The following is a 20,443-nucleotide window of genomic DNA, read 5'->3' as shown; positions in this document are numbered from 1 at the left end:
ATACTACAAGAGGAGAAAGCTTTTACATCACCCCTCTGTCCTGTTTAAGTGGTCCACCTCCATGCATTGTTCCTGCTTGGGCAGTGCAGTTTCTGTTCAGAAATGTTCCTGCTTGAGAGTTTGCTATGTGCAGCAATAATTAACAGAACATTTGTCATGTTCAGAGCCTGGCATGGTGCATTGTTCTGCTTTTCCAACCTGCCATGAAAGGGCTCAGCTGAGTACAGTGGCTGCAATGACATGGGTCAAGGCTCCCAAGTACACTCGCTGAAGCAAATGTATTTCTCCAAAAATAGTGCTTCAGAATAGGAGAATCACAAAACAGCAAGCATTTCACTGAAAAACAAACTGCCTGTAATTCTTTCAGTTTTTTGTTCTCCTTTTGGTCTACAGAAGAACCTATTTCCTCTGTTGGAAGGAACTCTGTTTATGCAGGGTTTGGGTACAAGTCTTTCATGCCTCTAAAACCCTCCACATCTTATAGACAGACAGGTGTCATACTGTCTTCTCAGACACTTTTTATCCTTGATGCAAAGCAAATCTCACTCAACCCTTTGCAGACCTCTGAACTGTCAAAGGTCTGGAACAAAGAGACACCCCGGTAATTGCATCACGTGAATGGGGAGGAGGTTGGAGGGAGTCATCACTCGAGAATGCATGCCCGCATGTCAGCTCCAAACGGGATCTGGCACTGGACATGTTAGATCACGCACGGAGGAGATGCACAGGGTACACTGCTGCTGGCAGATGCATGCTGCTAAGCCGGGTTGCTTTGAAGGTAAGTCCTGGCAGGGTCTCTTCCACCTGCCCCAGCTCTGGTCTCATTTACGCATGGGGGTGCCACCAGGAGGGATAAGCACAGTGGAGGAGCAGCAGAAGAAGCAAATCTCATCCTAAACACCTCAGGCTCAGCAGGGCTCCTCTTGCCATCTACCAGTGGATCAGGTCACTGCCATCACAGTCACAGAAATAATGACCAAGGTTGACTGTTCCTTTAGAAAATGTAGAGATTTCATTTTGGCATGGACTGAAACACATATCTTTGATGTTGTTTTACTTGCCAAATAGCTGTAACCTCTCAGCCTTCAGTTTCTTTTTACCAGATCAACCCAACACCTTCTGTAATACCCTGAATATGCTGTTTTGTATCTTACTGCTGTAAGGTTAGTCTATTTGTGCTAGAACAGAGTTCTCTTCATGAGAAACTTACCATACAGGTTACTAAATTCCTAGTGGCTTCCTCACAAAGCAAATATTCTTGCCCTTTCCCTAGAAAAACATTGAAACTGTCAAGGGATTAGTGTACATTAAAGAAGAAAAAAAATGTAGTGAGAAGGTTGGAGAACACAGGCACTCTTTGGGTTCCTGTGGGGCAGAGCCAGAGTACTGAAGAACACTTCTCTTCAGGCTCAAACACATAAACTGTGGCTCTCTGTACTCTCAAAGTGGTGTCAGTAATTGCAGAAGTGTGGAAAGGGAGAGGAAATCTGATGGTGTAAGCCAAAGGAAGGAGAGGCATTGAGACGAACAGTGCCTCTTCAACCAGCAAGAAAAAGAGGAACCACCAGCTCTGTTTCTGTGCTCACAGGATGCTCCTCCCAACCTCAACTTCATTTAAACTTTTTTTTTTTTTTTTTTTTTTTTTTTTCAGAGAGGTAGTTACACATATCCAAAGAGAGGATTCATTTGTGCCACAGACAGAGAACCCCTGCAGTCAGGAAGGGAGGGACGTGAGAAATAGCTGAGTTTCATTACCCCACATTTTGCTTTGAATTTGATTAAGTCCACGTACATTCAGAACCAGAGTTTTGGAGCAGGCCCATCTCTGTTCTCAACTCACTTAGACTTTGTTGTTATGGACTTTTTATCAAACAATACTGTGTGCAAGATATCTTCAAGGTAAAAATCATAGAAACAAAGATTTCTGGAATGAACACACAAGGATCATCATGTCCTACTCCTATGTGTAGAAATGTAGAAAAATGAGTTGAAAATGCTGTTAATAAATTAATTGTTTAAAACACTTTAAATAATATGGTTAAGAAAGCTTAACCATGGTTAAAGAGAATTTAACCATGTAGTTGTGCACACTGGTGCAGATAACCATGTCATAAGCTCAAGCACTCTTATGTTAAAGGGGTTAAAACAAGCTGGAGTTGTCAGGAGTTGTGGACAGAATGTATTTCATCAAATGAAAAGGAGTACAAAGTAATTAAGGGCTGAAAAAGCTTTTACTCTGCTCTGAGTTGCAAACAGAGCAAAATTTTCCCCAAAAAAATGCTGTCAGAAGCTCTTTGAAGGAATATAACAGAAATGAAATTACTAAATACTTTTATACCTTTTATATATTGATCCTAAAATAATTTATAAGCATTATTTAGCACAAACTACAGCTTTGTGTTATGTGAGTGCATTTTCCCTAGGTCATGAGACTGAGAAAAAGAAAAACAACAACAACAACAAAAACAGTACAACAAAAGTGGATAGGAAAGGGGAAGCAAGAGAAGGACTGTGAGAAAAAGGCCAGGGAATCCATCAGGACTGGGGCCTGTTCGTGCTGGATGATATCCTCTGTCACCATTATTCTCACTAATTTACCTCAACAGCATGATGTCAGGTTACATATTGTTATGGCTCTATACAATGTCTTTTTTTAGACTGTTAGCTGCCTTCTCTTTGAATGCTCACCAGGTTTACTCAAGGGGGTATTAATGTCCCCCTTCAGAGAAGCCCAAGCTGTATTATCATGCTCTAGGAATAGTTTCTGAACTCAGTTCCAGTTGCTGCTTAGGTACTGTAATAGGCTGTGTCTGTCAAGCCATCCCTTCTAACTTTCCCAAGCAGTGAATGTTTGTGCAGTCTTTTACGTGTATGTAATTACAATGACACATGATTGAGATATGCTTTAAAAAGTCATTTTATAGAAAGCCTCTGTATTCTTACTCAAGAGAGGTTACTTCAGTTTCTCTCTTGCCACGAGAACCTTCCATATAGGAGATATATGGGTCTTTTCATATGGGAGAAAAATTAATAAAGGGAACATTGTAACTAAGGAGATGTTGCGAGATGAGCGACCTTTAAAGGCTCTCTCTGATAAACCAGGGAAATGATTGCCGACCACTTGTTGCTCTGGGAAAGATGTTCTGAGTTTCCCCACCCAATAAAGGCTGGGTCCGAATATTTGTTGTCAGTTGCTAGAGAGCCTGTAACTTGACATAATCAGGCGCTGATGTCAGGGCTTCATGGCTAATACTGAGCTAAGATCTTGCCAGCATTTATAGTTAACCTGTTTGTACTACATATTGATAGCACGAAGCAAACTTAAGTCAATGTTTACCTCTACTGTTAAAGGCAAGGAGACAGAGGACAGTTGGTGGCTCAAAGAGGGCTTGATAGCCAAAGACTAGTGTCCTTGTAAATCTGATAAATAACAGACAGTCCAAATTTTTGTAAGAGCTCCAAGGTTTCCTGTGGGATTCCTTTAGATAAGAATTTGAAGGGCACTGGTCACTTCTGAAGGTACATTCCCCTCTCAAGGTCCAGCATATGAGGAGAAACAACACTTTAAAAAAAAAAAAAAAAAAAAGAGATAAAGGATTTGGCCCCTCATTGCATAGGGATGGATTCTCTACAGTCTCTACAGTAGAAGAAGCATGTCATCAGTGGACGTGTAAAGCAAGAGGAACAACTAAATATGATAGTGGTGAGTAGAAACATAAAAAGCAATGGAACTGAGAGGAAAACAAAACAAACAAAATAAAGTAATAATACAAAATAAACAAAACAAAACACTGAAATATATAGCCTCCTCACTCAGAATCATGCCCTAAATACACAGTACTGTCTGAAACTAGTGTGTGCAGTAAAGTATCTAAACACACTTACTGCACACTTAAATACTTTCCAGATCCAGCATAATATCCTTTAATAGGAAAGAGATGCCAATCCTGAACCTGTGATCAGAGCTCAGGGTGATTGTCTTAGAGAAGCTTCCTGAAACCTTCTTGCCTCAGGTTCAAAGACTGATCAAATGTTTAGGCTCAAACTAATCAAGTTTAGTACATTCTTGAGAGATTATTTTCTCTCTTTCATAGCTCTCCCCTGAGGTACATTAGTCATAAACTCAGAAGAACACCTACATTGCATCCACACAATTTGAGGTAGATATTAAAATTGACCCCCACCTGAGCACATCAACCTAGTAACTGTTCAATTAGTTATCCAATTTACATGTGTAGATCAATTTTGCATTCATAGATGGATGAGAATGTGTATTTAGGAGGGGAATCTGAAAACGGTTCTATTACATTCATTTCACCTAACAAGATTTTATCATGTTAATTTATAAGCCTATGTGTTTATGTAAAGTGCTTTTATATATATATACAACTAGACAGATTTTTTCTGTGTTCACTTTACTCCTGAAGCCGTAACAACGCTTAGCCAATTGAGAATTTGATGGTAGAGAGATGTACAAGACAGTCTTTGCTTGTCACATCTTGGGAAAGTGATTGGGGCAGCAAGACTAGCAACTTCTTCAAACTCTGCTGTCCTGTGAAAATGGTTGCTTCCATACTCTGGGTGTTTGCATTTCAGTTCACTCATCACTGCAACTTTTACTTTTTTTTTTTTTTTTTTTTTTAATACAAATGTTCAGGTTATGCAATGCACTGTTCAGATTTTATATTGTCAGAGTTTAGAAAGGAAATGTGTGATCAGTCCCACTGGCCACTTACTGGCACTGGGTTGTTAGCAAAGCATTGCATGTGTGCTGAGTTTCTGGCACCAATTTTTTGCATTATTTTTTTAGAGAACAGACAAATGCAGTTCTGAATTTTGCAGCCAAATGTAGGAAAATAAGGTGTCTTAACATTTGAAACTGCCAACTCATTGGCAGTACTATCAGTTGATGTAGTATAATCACAAATGAAAGTACTTTTGTGTGATCAGGCCAGGATAAAATTGGGTGGTTACTATAACTGACAATTCACTTAGAAAATTCAACAGTCATTGATGCCTCATGGACACAGGCATTTCCCTACAGTCAGATGCTTTAATTACAATCTTCTGTTTACAAAGAAGATCCCCAATATTATTTTCATTTTCTACATGGCTAAGAACTCCAGAAGAGGTATTTTTAGAAGTCATCCTACATTTCATGTTTGGTGGTCAGGTTGAAGTTTAGGTAGCAGTAATGGCACACCTAGGCTTTTCAAATTCTTCTTAGGAACCACAGAGCTACTACTAGGAGCTGTGAATATGGCTTTGTCTATATGCCTGTAGGCATGGGTTTATAATATAGGTTTATAGATTTATAGATTTAAATATTGCCTGTCAGATAAAGACAATTAGTCAATATAAGATGTTAGGAATTGATCAAACCACTTGACTAATTCTCCAGTGGCATCTCTCCAGTGTCGATCTAGTTTTGGATTAAGGGAAATGTATTTAAATCTAATTATGTTACCACATGGCTTTTTAAAATCTGAATCTCAGGGATTCCCAGCAAATGTTGGGAAAACATAAAAAGATCTACAAAAAGTCCTTCAATCATAACCCCAGAAACATTTCAGTACTTTTTCCTTTTAGAAAAAAGGGCAAAAGTATGCCCCCCAAATTCATGGATCCTCTTTGCACACACATACACATAACAACAGAAATTTAGGAAAGATAAGATTTAGAAAAAAATAAAAATGTACCAGTGAGCAGACACCTGGTGTAGCACTTCAGCCAACTAGGAAAAGGAAACTTGATTAACTGAGGTTTCTGCCTCCTAAGAACACATTTTCATGGTTTGCAAATTTCCAATTCTAACACCCTAGAAGGTGTTAGGAGTCAAAAAAGTCTTTGCTAAAGACATTATGTTTCCTTTCCTCCTATCCTCTCACATCATTTAATCAGAGACTGATGCCAGTAATTCAAATAAACAGAAATAAAAACCTCAAAGTAAAACATCCAAGATTTCCAAAGAGTCCTGAAGGTAAATCAGTCATAAAAAACTAAAGTTGACAATTCCACTTGGCTCCAGATTCTCACAAAAAACTAGAGAGACTATTGTTTTCCCTTTGTAGATCACTTTATGGTCAGGGTATGCTACTTCACTTGAAAATTTCAATTCTAAAAAAGGGAATTGTCAAACAGAGTATTAATCTTGCCCACTGATTATTTCAGAAGGCATGCTGTTATGGGTACTTTCTGTTCTTTTCTGGCTTTTGGCTGCTGCTGGCTGCCCTTGCTTTTATTGCTGGGAGATAGCTTTATCGTAGGAGCTTGCTGTGTTATAGTGCTGCTTCCTACTGGTGTGCTCTTCTTTAATTTCTTCAGCTACTGTCTAATGTTTATGCCACTTACAATATGTGAATGGAAACTGAAACAAGGACATAAAAGATATTGATACCTTCTTTTATTCCCCTACTTCTTCTTTACTATCACATTTATTTTAATTTGCTATAGAAATGTACTGCATTTGTGTTTACTCTGAAAGAGCTTAAAATTTTGGGAACCCGTATGTTAACTAAGGAACTAGGAAAGTTTTTTCTGTTATTTTGTTTTGAGCAAGTGTTTTTCCATCCAGCACTATCTTCACAACCTCATGATGTCTTTGACAGATGAGATTATTCATTTCACTGTTTCTCCAGTGTGGATTACTTAGGGTATATTGTGGTATTTTGGTCAGAGGCATGACTTTAACCAGCACAAACACATAGCTGAAACCTACAGGAAGACTGCAACTGAAAGAAGTATATATGATGTTCTCCTTTTTCTATGGTATTGACATACTCTGACATAAACACTTCACTACCCATATAACTTCATCCACACTTCAGAAGATAGTTGAAGAAGTACAATTTCTGGGTGAAAACTTGGCCCAAATGGCTTTTTCATAATTTCTTTTAAACCTAGTTGGCTATCCTGGTCAAGGCAAAATTGTGATTCAGTTCCATTACGTATATAATTTTGTTTAAGTGTTTTCTTATAAATAAGTGTATTTTAAACCCTGAGTTAATTTCAGATTAAGTGTTCTACTGCATAGGGATTTAGGTAAATGCTTAATAGTTCTGTTGAATCAGAAGCCAGTGAGTTAATGAATCCTTACGTGCTTTTATAAGTTCTTCTTTTAGACTACATATTCTCAGGCTCAAGAACTACTGATGATTCAGCACAATGATTATGACACTTATTTTATACCAGGAGATGCATTGAATGATAGCATATATTTAAAATAGAAGCTATATTATAAAATCCCCCACTATATGATAGGAGGACAGAATCAAGAAAAGGAGCACCCTTGTACTGGGAAGGTAATAGTCTGAAGACAAATGGATAACAAGAATCACGTTCAGAGAAATTGTATATATTTGGATTAACCATAAAATCTCTGGGAGGTGACCTGATACTGAAGGGGAGTGTCATTAGCACCTAAAAGATAATTTTATCTACTCTGACTTCAAAGGAAGAGAATGATGAGAATCTTTTTGAGGGTTACCTTTAATTAATGGCAGCATGTGGCTTGCTTAGAATCCAACTAGCAGGTCTGCAAACCAGTCAAAAACTTGGGCTTACATGTACATGTCTTTAGCTCCATGTCAGCATCACAAGGCTGTTTCTGCAGCTCTGTGTCTCAGGTTTAGCCTCCAGACTCTTTCAGATCCCCTGCTATCAGCCCCGCTTTCACATTTTGTTTCAGAACTAATAGTCTAAAAGTTTTCTTTACTCCCTGTCTTCCAGGTCAAGTCTTGACAGAGACCATCTCTGAGTGTTGCTGTTGGAAATATGAAACTCTGTAAAATGAGGTCTCTCAGCTGGAAAGAACGTAAGGCTCTCAGAAGTGGTGGGTGATCACATTGTGCCACATCAGTATTCCTATTTTAAAAGTATGTGGCACCAAATGGTATAAATGTGTTAGATGCCAATGGTATGAATAATGTTCTTGGCTGTACCAGTCCTATCTGATTGTGCAGCATAGGAAAAATGTTGATATTTGTATATTTAATTTATTTATTGAGTGTAACCCTTTTCTCTTGCAGAATTTATTGCAGCTAACTCTAGTAGAGAGAGATCAAGGGAAACAGGTACTACATATGCAAGTCTAGGCTCTGGTAGATAGAGGAAACAACAATTAAATTAATGAAATGCATGATGATTCAGAAGTTTACTCATTTTCTACTCAACACTTGATGAAGAACAGCAAGTATAAAGAAAATAATGGGAATTTATCTGTGCTAAGGTCTAAGGATTTGTTCCTAGATACAGAGAAACCATCTCAATCGAAACTAAAGTGCAACAGCTACATCTTTCATCCCAGAAGGGGTGACAGTGAAATCAACTATGTGGTTATCAGAGCAAGCTGTTGCTGCCACTTCTCAGCTAAGATAGAAAGAAATTTGACCAAAGAAAGCCCTCCACCACCACCACAAAAAAAAAAAAAAAAAAAAAAAAAAAAAAAAAAAAAAGTGAAAAAAAGTGAAAAAAAGCTGAGGTCTGGCAGAGCAAACAAGGATTTAAGACTGAGATTTCTCATTTCAGTAAGGCATTAGCAATCTGTGTCCAAAAGTCATTTTATTTTCCCAAACAGAGGAAATAATTTTGCAACTAATGTTCACAAAAATCTAAACATATGTCCTCCCTTGTCCTAACACTTTCCACTTCTTGGAGCAGTTCCTTAAGTAAACCTACATTAACACAGCTATAGGTATGTTAGGCAAGTAAGCCTTATACTGGTATAGAAACTGGTGTTAAACCGATGTAATCTGAGTGGACATAGCATTCTCTATGTTGATTTAGCCTCATTTAATTGCCTACTGCCTTAAGCCAAATCCTTAAAGACACTCTTAACTTCTTACATATTGGGGTATATTCTGTCTAATCATTATGCTTTTCTTTTCTTCAAAGAAGCTACATCTTCAAATGTACCTCAGGGATTTAGAAACCTAAGACTCCCTTTAGAAACAGCTTGCATGTCTAGCAGCCTCAGTTGTTTTTTTTCAAGTTGCTAAAACTTAAGCTTATCTTGAAAATACTATTGGCAGTCTTAAAATGGCATGAGTCTGCACCTGCATTATGCAGCTTAAAGCCTTAGATTAGAAAACAAGTCCAAAGTAAATATTTAATTGAGGATAAACAATTAACAGTTCAGAGAGATCAAAAGGAGAATTCACACTTCTGACTATGATTGTTTAAACTTGCCCTGCTGCAGGTTAGGAACAGTGACCACGTCAAAGTTGCCTTCACAGCCAGAAGCGACAGGAACTTTATCATTTAAGCAATCTCAGGTCTCTAGGCATAAGATCTGTGGAGAGACCTGAACTCCATGTTAGCTATACATTTTCCATGCCTGGGGATTTCTAGCATCCCTTTTAATAATGAGCTCCAACCATAAAAGCCAGTGGTGATCACAAATTCTTAAACTGTCAGTTATCTGGTATTTGCACCTCTTGTTGAGGGGAAAAAGCAGGGGAAAAGATGGCATGCAAGGTGAAACTGAAGTCAAAGAAAGATCTGCAAACACAAAGGCTGAAAAGTCAGCTGCTAATCTACCCTTTAATACAGAGACTCAGGAAAAGTTAGGAATGGTGAGATATCTTCTGGTATTGTCAATACACTGAGAAAGGAAAATGTTAACATGGCTTAAGACTGCCTAATGAGGATAACTCGGCTTCCCTGCCTTATACATCCATTTGATGAATTTAGTATTTTCATCTTTTAACTCACTTGGACATGATTGTATCAACTCAAAATCTGAGACACAAATGTACATCATCATACATTCTCTGCTAAACTTAGAGACCTCAAATTTTAACATGAGTAACAACAATTTCAGTATTAATCCTAGCTTTCTGAAAAGCAAGTGTTTTTCAAAAGAGAGACGATGATTTGGAGAGAAAATATCTAAGTATCTACTTAAGAGACTTAGAAGATATCCTTTATCTGTGTCTTGCTAGTGGAACATGGCCAAAAGTGTCAGGCCTTGCTGATAGACTTGGTGGCCTCACCACAACAACCCTTTATATTCTGTGCTGTGAAGCTTTGGAATTATGTTTAAGGCTCCGGGACAGCTGGGCAATGCTGCTCCAGTCGTTGTTCCTCCCCAGTACACTGCCTTGAAAGTATTAACAGCAACAAGCCACTTCTCTGTCAATAGCAAGGGCAATCATACAATAAAATGACTGCTAAAGGTCCAAAAAGCCCCTAATAAAGCTGAAAGCAAAGACTAACCTCTGTGTGAAACAGTGTGAAAAGTACAGAAATTACGTTTTTTTTTGTTTGTTTGTTTTGTTTTTAAACAGTTCAGAATGGAAAAGTTATGCCTCCAAAGTCATGATTAAAACAATGTTTGTGTTCTTGTGCACGTTGTACAGTCTTTATTCCTGGTCTCATTCACTCAGCATATATGCCAGCACGAATGAGAAGACATAATAGACAGCTCCCATGTTTCCCTAAGATTACAAAGTCTTACTGCACTAAGGCTCTACTTCACATCCAGCATCACTCTCCTGTCTCATTGCCATGGCTTTTGTGGCTGCAGGTATTCTTTACCTTTCCTTTTATCTTAGGATAGTTGATGTATGTCAGTTACTCTAAGGTTAAAAAAAAAAAAAAAAAAAAAAAAGCAGCTTTTAGCACTGAGGACAAGCCCTAAAGGAGATACTGACAAGCAATCTGTCTTGGGGGTAATTTCCAGATGGATCCAGTGCAGAAACCACATTCCTGAAACTAGTAGATGAAAGCATGGCAGCTGACACAGCTTAAATTTGTGACTCAGGCAAATCTGTGTTTACCCAGGTAGGATTAATACTCATACCAGCCAGAACTGCAGTCACTTAGTGCCAACATTAATGGTTCTGGGGTTGTCCATCTAAACTGACTACTTGCTCTGCTGACTGCTATGAATACACCATTGATTTCTTCATTTATTTAAAAAATGGCAAAACAAACATTCCCAATACAATCTAGGCTTTGACTTGCAGGAGGACTGAGCTGGTTCAGTCAGGTTATGGTAATTTGTCTGTTGACATTATTCTGATGGATAAAATGCCTATTATAAATATGTTTGTTGCTTCTCCCACTCTAGTGGCCCCTAGCCAAAAGTATGGTCTGATTTGGGCTTTAAGAGTTTGTTCTGCAGATGCAGTGCAGCTCAAAACACTTTCTAAGAGAAAATTAATTAGACATACCACTAAGTAGAACAGGGAATCTTAGAAGGTAGAATCTTCCCACAGCTCAGTAGAAGAAATAGGAGACCTTCATCCTTCTGTAGCTGATGAATTCAAAGCCTATTCTGCTGCATGTACCACTAGAAAAGGATGTAAATAGTCCATAGGCCCACAAGCAGCCTCGGCAGTTTCAAAAATAAATAAATAAATAAATAAGCAAATAGTTAGACAGGTAAAAATAGAAATAGTTTAAAGTTATTATCTTTAAACCAGATCATTTCAAAAACAGATCCTCTTGCAGGCATACAAATATTTGTTCTAGCATAAGGAAGAAGAAGGGAATACAAGGCTGGAAAGGAGAGAAGAAGATTAAGACTAAGGCAGCCCAAACTTGAATCATCTCAATATGCCTGGAACCCTCCTCAGAGTTTCAGCATATGCTTTGAGACCAATGAAAAATGAACTGAAACTGCACATCGTTGTTGAGCTGATCTATCTGTAATTTTAATAGTCATATCAGAGAAGCCAAACCTTATTTATTTCTCAGGGTCCCTGTGCCCTTCAAGTTACATCTATCACCAATGAACACTTCACTCAAAACTCCTTTCCGTGTTTCTTTACAAACTGTTTTTAGGATCAAAGATTGCAGCAATAAGATGACACATGGTGACAAAAAGGAACCAGGAAATTCCACCCATCTCCCTGACCTCTCTGCTTACTAGTGGGAACCAAAAGTAGGGAGGCACTCTGCTGTGCCAGGTACCAAGCAGGTGGTTGAGGTGCTGAAAAGCGTGATAAAAAGGATCTGAAACTCTCATGAGAAGAGAGATTGGAAAGGATGATATTTTCACAGAGTGAAGGATGTACAGGAGAAAAAAAAAGTATGTGTAATAAGGAAAACAATTTGGAAAAGGGAGACTAAATGAAAGACACAGGAGAGTATCTTTGATCTTATACCCCATTATTTAAGCTACTCTGGAGCAGATGGACTTCCATCTGCCTACTACATGCTGCTTCTGCCTGCATCGTGAAATGCTGGTCTGACCTCTATCTCAGGTGGGCTGGGACTAGCTGGATGTTCAATCTGATTTCTCATAGAAATTCCAGTGTTCTTCTAATTGAACAAGGCTCTTCAATCAGGATTCAAATCTGATTGCTGTGGTGATATTTAAACACATGTTTAATGATTTGTTAAACCAGAGGTTATGTTAGTACCTGTTCTGGGCACTGTAGAAGTTGCACCACTCTTAAGAACAGACCTCTGGCCACTCTGGATGGGAAAAGATGCAGGCACATGACTGTTAGCTCTGCCGGTTTGATTAGCATATGTTAACCACTTGGGTGGATGTTTATTTAAAACCATCTGCTCAGTTAATCTGTGTAACTATCTGAAATAACTCCTGAGGTCAGTGTTTTAAACAAAGGGATTGGGCAGATGGTCAGCTTTGCAATGCAGGTGGAACACTAGAGGTTTGAGGAAGCAGATATAATTCCAATATAAGCTTGAATTACCCACTTTTCTTGCAGTTGTTGGATTGTTAGAGCTGTTGCATCAGTTCCCAGGCAGTGCTTCTACTAACCCAACCATGTTAATTCATGCTGCTGGTAAGGTCTACTATCTGAGGCCAATTGTTGGGGTATGTGAATTTGTAAAATAATTTCACTGCTCAGCTTCCAACTACAACCCCAAAGCTAGTGCCTACTGCCCCTTCAGCTGAAAAAACAACAGCAACAGCAAAAACAAAGCACAGAACTATTTGAGTCCCCTTCTAGAGAATGTTTAAACCTCTCTGCTTAATTTGCACTCCTATGTCTGTATGATGCCTGTGGTCATCTACTGTACCTTAGCTGAAATGAGGTGCAATTAGCCTCTGAAGACTGGTAACTCCTGTTGAGCATGAAAATCACAGGAGAAAAGGACAAGCCTCGTATGGATTTTTTGATTACCCTTGAAATCTTACAAGAATGTGGGAGCCAAGGGGAAGGAAATAGTTAAAAATATTTGTTTGGCAATTAGGTTATCTATTCACAGAAACAGAGAAAACCAGCATGGTTTTTCAGTACTTTTTTTTGGTGATCATTTTCATCAGACACCTCTACTAGATGGCTGTCCAAATAATTGGTTTTGTGGCTTGGCAGTTAAATAAAAATCTGGGGGCAAATTCAGCTGGGATCAAACAGAATTCTAATCTTCTTGCCAAACAAAAATTAGAAATTGATTTAATTTGACATGTCATGTTCCAGCTGACACGAAATATTTCATTTGAAGAATTCACACAGAAGTAGAAATATGGAGAGAAGGAGAAGTTCTAGGAACTGCCACTGGGGAGGCAGTTCTCCCTTTATTCCCTGTCTCAAGGGCTGCCCATTTACAGAGGGTATGAGAGATTCAGATTCAGCTCTGTCCTGTGTCTCCATTACTCATTTGCCAGCTGAGTGGCATAATCAGCACATATGGTTAAAGAGCAGCTCTCAGTTATGTGCTGATGCACCTTCTCTTTGCTTATTCATAGGAGCAGGGACTGGAGCTCTAGTTTTCCAGGGAGTTTATCATTCACCAGGTGGAAGCTCATTCTTGGATACTTTTCTGTGGTCTTCCCTTTGTAATATTTAAATATTTTATGCAAAGCGGAGTTGTGGTACTAATACCCGGGTTTCTCACAGCCCAGACGAATACTCTACTCCCAGGCTGTCAGATAAAAGCGATATTTGTTACATCCTCCTTTATCTTTGTGGTAAAAGAAGAAGAGGATCAGGTTCTGGCCAAGGTATCTAATGATTTCAAACTGAATTTGTAAGTAACCTTAGGATAAATATTCTAAAACACTTTGCTGAAAGTTTGTCTAGCTCCAGTAATTTGCTTGCAAACTCTTGGAGAAAGAATGCCTGCCAGATATATTGTCTGGCATGGGAAAGCTCAAAGGATCCAAGAAGATGGATTGTGGTCAAAACGTTTTAATTTTAACTTCATTGAATATACGCAGTATATAGTAGCCTGCATGAATACAAGACTGTTACACAAATTAGATATAAAATATATTCATGGGCTTGGAAAGACAAATTTAATGTAAAATCTGCATTAAACTAACTGTTACTAGCCATTTTTGCACTTCAGATGTACAGTCATATTTCCTTAAAAAAATATTCACACAAATTTGTTGGAAATACAGTGATTCTAGCCTCTAAAATACAACATCTCTGTACTCCTCATCAAATACAATAGTCGTTAGCTAAATTAAAATGGAAGAAACTGTATAGAGAAGAAAAATAGAGGAAATCTTTAAGGGGTTACTTGAAAAAGATCTAAGAAGGCATGCTGTCTCATGTGTTGCTGATGATGCACAAAAAGTCTCTGTGGAAAAGTTCAAGACAGTGTCAAGAATGCTGGCATAATTAGATAAATGACCAGTGCCTTTGGGGCATTGATGTTTTGTTACGTAGAAAAAATAGACAAGACCATCACATGCATTCACATGTAGTAGGAATGAGTAAAATATCTAATACTTTCTTAATCTCAAAAATCTAAGCCAGGAGACTTTCTAAAATATGCTGATAGATTACAAAATAAGGAGGGAAAAGGGGAGCTTAGAGTGGCTTTCATCTTTTTTACTACTCCCCAAATCAATCAGTCAATAAAATGAAGTTGTATTTTAGACCACACTAGAAAATGACTGCAGTCTACTGTCACCAACATTAGACACAAGCTGAAACACAAACTCTGGTCAAAAGTGGTATCAAGACCTTTCTACTTGGATGTAACATCTTTAGAACCAGAGTGTAGCTGTGTGCTGCATATGCCAGGTGATGAGTGGTGGCTGGAAGAAAAGAAACAAAAGAACCAAACCAAAACAAAACAAAAACACATCTTCTGCTTTGTGCATAATTTGTTAACATTATAAGTTGCTAACATTATGCTTTGAACAAAATACCAGTGCCAACTGTTTCCAGCAAATGGAAAGTCACCACAAAAAAAAAAAAGGAAATCCAGTTCATTGGCCAGCCAACATACCTGCTCAGCTACAAGCAAGGAAGCCAAGCAGTTGGCCAGTTCCCAAAGAAGCTGGCCAGCCTGTGAGCCCATCAAGCAGTTATACCATTAGCCAGGCAGCCAACTTGCCTGACTTCTGACAAAAGCTTTCCAAGTAGCATTGTGTCTCCAGGAAACAACAACAATAACAACAAAACCAAGAAGTTAAAAAAAAAAAAAGTGAAAAAAAGTTATTTTCTGGAAAATGTGTTTTGGTGGAAAAATTGTGATCAGGTCAAGAGCCAATTCTCTCTGAGGTGCTCCAGCAGACTCCATTGCCTGAGGCCTGGAATCATTACAAAACATTGTGGATGCCAAAAGGGAGGTACACACTGGAAATAAGGTCCATAGTGTTGAAGGACCAACCCATGAGGTGAGACAGTAGTAGGATTCAAAAGGCTAGCCACAGATGAACAGAAGCCTACCCTCCCTGTAACGGTACTCCACTAAATAAGGAAATACTGTTGCTTATATTCTCATTACCAGCTACTGCTTTTACTCATGGGACTAAAGCACTTGGGAAATTTTGTCTCTAAATTTACATTCTTGCACATGCAAGGGAAAGAAAATAAAGAAAAAAAATATTTGCTAATATTTACAAACATATAAATGGTATGTTTGATATAGATCAGGAGTACACCAAGAATCACATATGTCTTAGGCATAGCTGACTGCCACCGCAGTCCAAGAGCTGGACATTTTATTTCTGTAAAACAAACCCTGTATTATTACTTACCCTTGGCTTGCACACTTGTGTGTCCTGCACTGACCCTCACTGGGGTGAGTGTTGGATATAAAGCTTCTCTTCTTGTTGGCTTCACTGTCATCTCTTTCTAAATGTTCCTTTTATGGTGATTTTCATAACATCATAAAGATCTAAGAGCTCTCACAAGACCTTTATGGGACTTGATAGCAAGAAATAAAAGGGGCCATTGAACTGTGATGGACTACTTATGGGCCTTGAGTACCTTGTGCACTTCCACCGACAGAAGCCAGCAGGAATATACAGCAGAGAGAAGACATTTACTTTGCAGCACAAATCACACAACCATGACAAGTAAGACACTAAAGAGCACTGCGTTACTGAGAAATAGAAACTGTAGATTTAAAGAAACTCTTCACAAGTGCTAAATATTATTCCTGCCCTGATCAGAATTCACAAATCCTGCCAGATAACCAAAGGCCATCCAGTTTCCAGGTCCCAGAGGGTCTGGAGTTGGCATTGGAGCTTTCATTTTAGCCAGGGCAGACCTTGGCAGTATCCCCATTTTCATTGTTGTGTAATAGAAATACTTTACATTCTTCTTCCACCTTTTATCAGTGGATTGATCTCCTCTAAAGACAGTAATGAATCAATGTTCGTAACGCCAATGTAAATTGGGATTTGTTTTCCTTGTTCTGCAGATGGGAAAGAGTGAAGAACAAAGATGATGCAACTTATTTAAAGAAGGCTTGGGAGAGTGAGACAAAGAATTCAGTCTCTGATATCCAAACCGCTGCCTTAAATTTTCTGTCAATAACCTTTCAACTTCATGCTATGCAATAAACATTCAAGCTGGGCATAAATACAAAGAAAAGCTGCAGCTGTTTTTAAAATTGGGTACCTAAGCTCTTGTGTTCATAGGTAGACATGAATAAATAGGTAAATGTTCAGGACATCTTTAGGCATATGATTTCACTATATCTGTGTATTTTTTGATTTTTTATTTCTCATTTTCTAATAAGCACTTCTATGTGGGTATTTCAGTATTACTGAAAAGAAATGGGTCTGTCACTAAGTTGATAGCAGTATCAATGGCAGCTCGATAGGCATGAGCCAGGCCCCAGCACGTTACAATGATTTGTGTTACTTTGGAACTGCCAGAATCATGACACCTTTTTTTTCAAGCATTCTGCCAGTTTTTGAGGATTTTGCCATTGTTCAGGGGTGAATTTCCAACACACTGGGGGTGCCAACTGCTCTAGATGCCTGCCCATATCCACCCATACTCCCTGCCACCCACAACTATCCTGCCTCCGGGCAGATCTCCGGATGAGCTTCATAAGTAGTTGTTTAACTTTAAGCAGAATCTGAAGTGCATTCATGAGGCAGAACAACAAGACTATGGTATTCTGAGTATCCCAATAATATTCAATATCTTGGAGAGCTATTTTGACAAGCTCAGGGGATAAGAGGGTGGTGAAGGAGGAAGGCAGAGTGATCCAGGAGGATACAGGGGTGGTGAAGGAGAAAGGGAGAGTAATCAAGTAAGAAAAAGTATCTTCCCCTTTCCCCTCCACAGATTGACTCTCTAACGGAGAAAAACAATAGGTATAATTGCTAATAGTTCCCAAGATACTGTTTCCAAAGTACAGAGTCCACGATGTTACTGAGTATAAATACCAAGTTAGAGTCATGACCAGATATCTTATCGTCTCATAAGCCATTGCTATAACACTCAGTACCATAATGATCTGAAACCAGGGCCCAGAGAGGATAAACAATACTACAGAGAGCAAATACGGAAAATAATGTACTATAATACTCAATTTGGAAAACAGGCGCAGCAGAGTTGAGATTAAAGCAATCAGCATCATGACAAGTGACTATTAAGCAGGTCTAATCCTTACACCAATTTTAGTTTAACACACTCTGATCAGATCTGTCGTTATCTCAACCTTTCGTGCCCCACGTTGGGCGCCAAAAGGACTGTCGTGGTTTAACCCGGCCGGCAGCTAAACACCACGCAGCCGTTCGCTCACCCTCCCCCCTCCCTCTCTGGGACGGGGAAGAGAAATGGAAAGTGAAGCCCGTGAGTTGAGATAAAGACAGTTTAATAAGACAGGAAAATAATAATAACAAAATAATAATAATAATAATGATACAATGGTGATAATACGAAAGTAATAATAGTATGTACAAACAAGTGATGCACAATGCAATTGCTCACCACCCGCTGACCGATGCCCAGCCTAACCCCGAGCAGTCCGGCCCCCTCCCCCCAGCTAGCCACCCCTATCTATTGTTTAGCATGACGTCAGATGGTATGGAATACCCCTTTGGCTAGTTTGGGTCACCTGTCCTGGCTCTGTCCCCTCCCAGCTCTTACTGCAACCCCAGCCTGCCCGTTGGCAGGACAGAGCAAAGGCTGAGATGTCCTTGGCTTAGTATAAGCACTGCTCTGCAACAATTAAAGCATCGGGGTGTTATCAGAACTCTTCTCATCCTAAGCCAAAACACAGCATTCCACCAGCTACTAGGAAGAAAATTAATTCTGTGCTAACTGAAACCAGGACACAAGGCCAAGTGCAAGGTGTTGCACTTGGGCTGGGGCAATCCCAGGTATTCATATCAACTCGGAGAAGAAGAAGTTGAGAGCAGACCTGCATAGAAAGACTTGAAGGTCCTGATGCATGAGACGATGGACATGAGCCAGAAGTGCGTGCTTGCAGCCCGGAAGGCCAACTATGTCCTGGTCTGCATTAAAAAAAAAGGAGGAGTCCAGCAGGGAGAGGGAGGTGATTGTCCCCCTCTAATCTACTCTTGTCAGACCCCACCTGGAATCCTGTGTGCAGGCCTGGGACCCCCAGCACAAGGAGGATGTGGAGCTCTTGGAAGGCGTCCAGAGGAGGGCCACAAAGATGATCAGAGTGCTGGAGTACCTCTCCTATGCAGAAAGTTGAGGGAACTGGGCTTGTTTAGCTTGGAGAAGAGAAAGCTCTGGGGAGACCTCATTGCAGCCTTCCAGTACATAAAGGGTGCATATAAACAGGAGGGGAAATGCCTGTTTACATGTGTTGATAGTGATAGGACAAGGGGGAAGGACTTAAACTAAGGCAGGGGTGATTTAGGTTAGAAAGTAAGAGAAAGTTTTTCACTCAGAGGGTGGTGAGGTACTGGAACAGGTTGCCCAGGAAGGTTGTGGATGCCCCATCCCTGGAGGCATTCAAGGCCAGGCTGGATGCGGCTCTGGGCAGCCTGCTCTGGTGGTTGCCAACCCTGCCCAGAGCAGCAGTGCTGGACCTAGATGATCTCTAAGGTCCTTTTCAACACATGGCCATTCTATGATTCGATGATTCTATGACTTTCACACCAACTCCTTCACTGAAGAGTTCTCGACTTTATCCTAAACTATACATACAGTTCTTAATTCACTTTTCCACAAAGAGGTGGTCATTTCTTTCAGTATGACCTGGACTTGCTAAAGGCAGCATCGGGAAACGTGAGTCTGGGCATGTGGGAGGCCTTCTGAAGCATGAGCTGGTTGGCAGGCAGAGTACCTGAGGGATTGTACAGGGCATCCCCTGCACTGAGTGTTCCTGGGTGGGCTGGGAAGAGGCTTCCTGAGTACAATAGCTCCTTGTAGCCCTGTGGATGCTAGCTGTGAGGTCACTTCTGTCCCAGAACCTGGCTGGCCAACAGCAGGAAGGAAGAGCCTCTGAGGTCATAAAAGGCCATCAGAAAGCTGCCCCCAACAGGGTGACACATTTAGGGAGGTCAAGGGAAATCTGGGAGAATAAAGTGAGGAGATTTGTGGGAGAGAAGATTAGCTTAGCTAATGGAAAGGAAAGATTTTGAAGAAGTGGCAAATGGTTCAGGTAAGGCTGATGGTTCTGCAATACTCACCGGGAAAATATTAATGTTATGCCCTCATAATATTTCTAACCAGGAACATTAAAACCTAGTGCTACCCTAATTACTATGCTTCACCATGGAAAGAATCCACTGCTCTAATCCCAAACTTCAAATCCTACCTTTATCTTAAACCCCCAAACACATCACCTGTTACCATTAGTCTTATCCAATTGATCGCACTCATCCCTAGCCCTTAATCGCTAGCATTAAATTGCCAGCCTTAACACCAACCCTTGTCCCATAACAAAGCACATAATAAAACCCTAACCAGAGACTGGTGGGGATGAACTGCTCATGTCAGCTGTGCCTAGGGATCTCTAGTGGCAGCAGGAGGCCCATGGCTGTGCAGGTGGATGTCAGGGCACTTCTGACTGAGGATATCATGTGCGACCTTCAGCAACATGGCTGGTGTATACTTTTATCATTTTAGCTGTCATAAGTAACTGAGGAGACGCTGACATGAAGCTAGTGTAAATATTTATTTCAAGGTCAGTCCTGACCTAGTACCTAACAGAGCTTTCACACAGGGGTCTTCTGTCCATCAGAGAAGCTGAAAGGCCATCAGGAGGTGCATGGCCTTGGAAGACGAAAACGACCTTGCCTTTATCTTGCTAGGTGCCAGGTGTCAAGGAGGCTGCTGGGTTTGGA

At 39.9% G+C, this 20,443-nt stretch overlaps 1 long non-coding RNA gene across 1 annotated transcript; it reads left to right on the top strand.

Annotated features, from left to right (window-relative positions):
- Window positions 1-578: 578 nt before the first annotated feature.
- On the top strand, window positions 579-16,829 carry LOC113843161 (uncharacterized). The gene is made up of 3 exons (XR_011805642.1): window positions 579-778; window positions 7,729-7,813; window positions 16,585-16,829. It is a non-coding gene; the product is annotated as an uncharacterized lncRNA (long non-coding RNA).
- Window positions 16,830-20,443: the final 3,614 nt, after the last annotated feature.

This window comes from Anas platyrhynchos, chromosome W (assembly GCF_047663525.1).
Source record: "Anas platyrhynchos isolate ZD024472 breed Pekin duck chromosome W, IASCAAS_PekinDuck_T2T, whole genome shotgun sequence".
Lineage (NCBI taxonomy): Eukaryota > Metazoa > Chordata > Aves > Anseriformes > Anatidae > Anas > Anas platyrhynchos.
The sequence above is the reverse complement of the archived record's forward strand: the minus strand, read 5'-3'. Positions and strand labels throughout refer to the sequence as shown.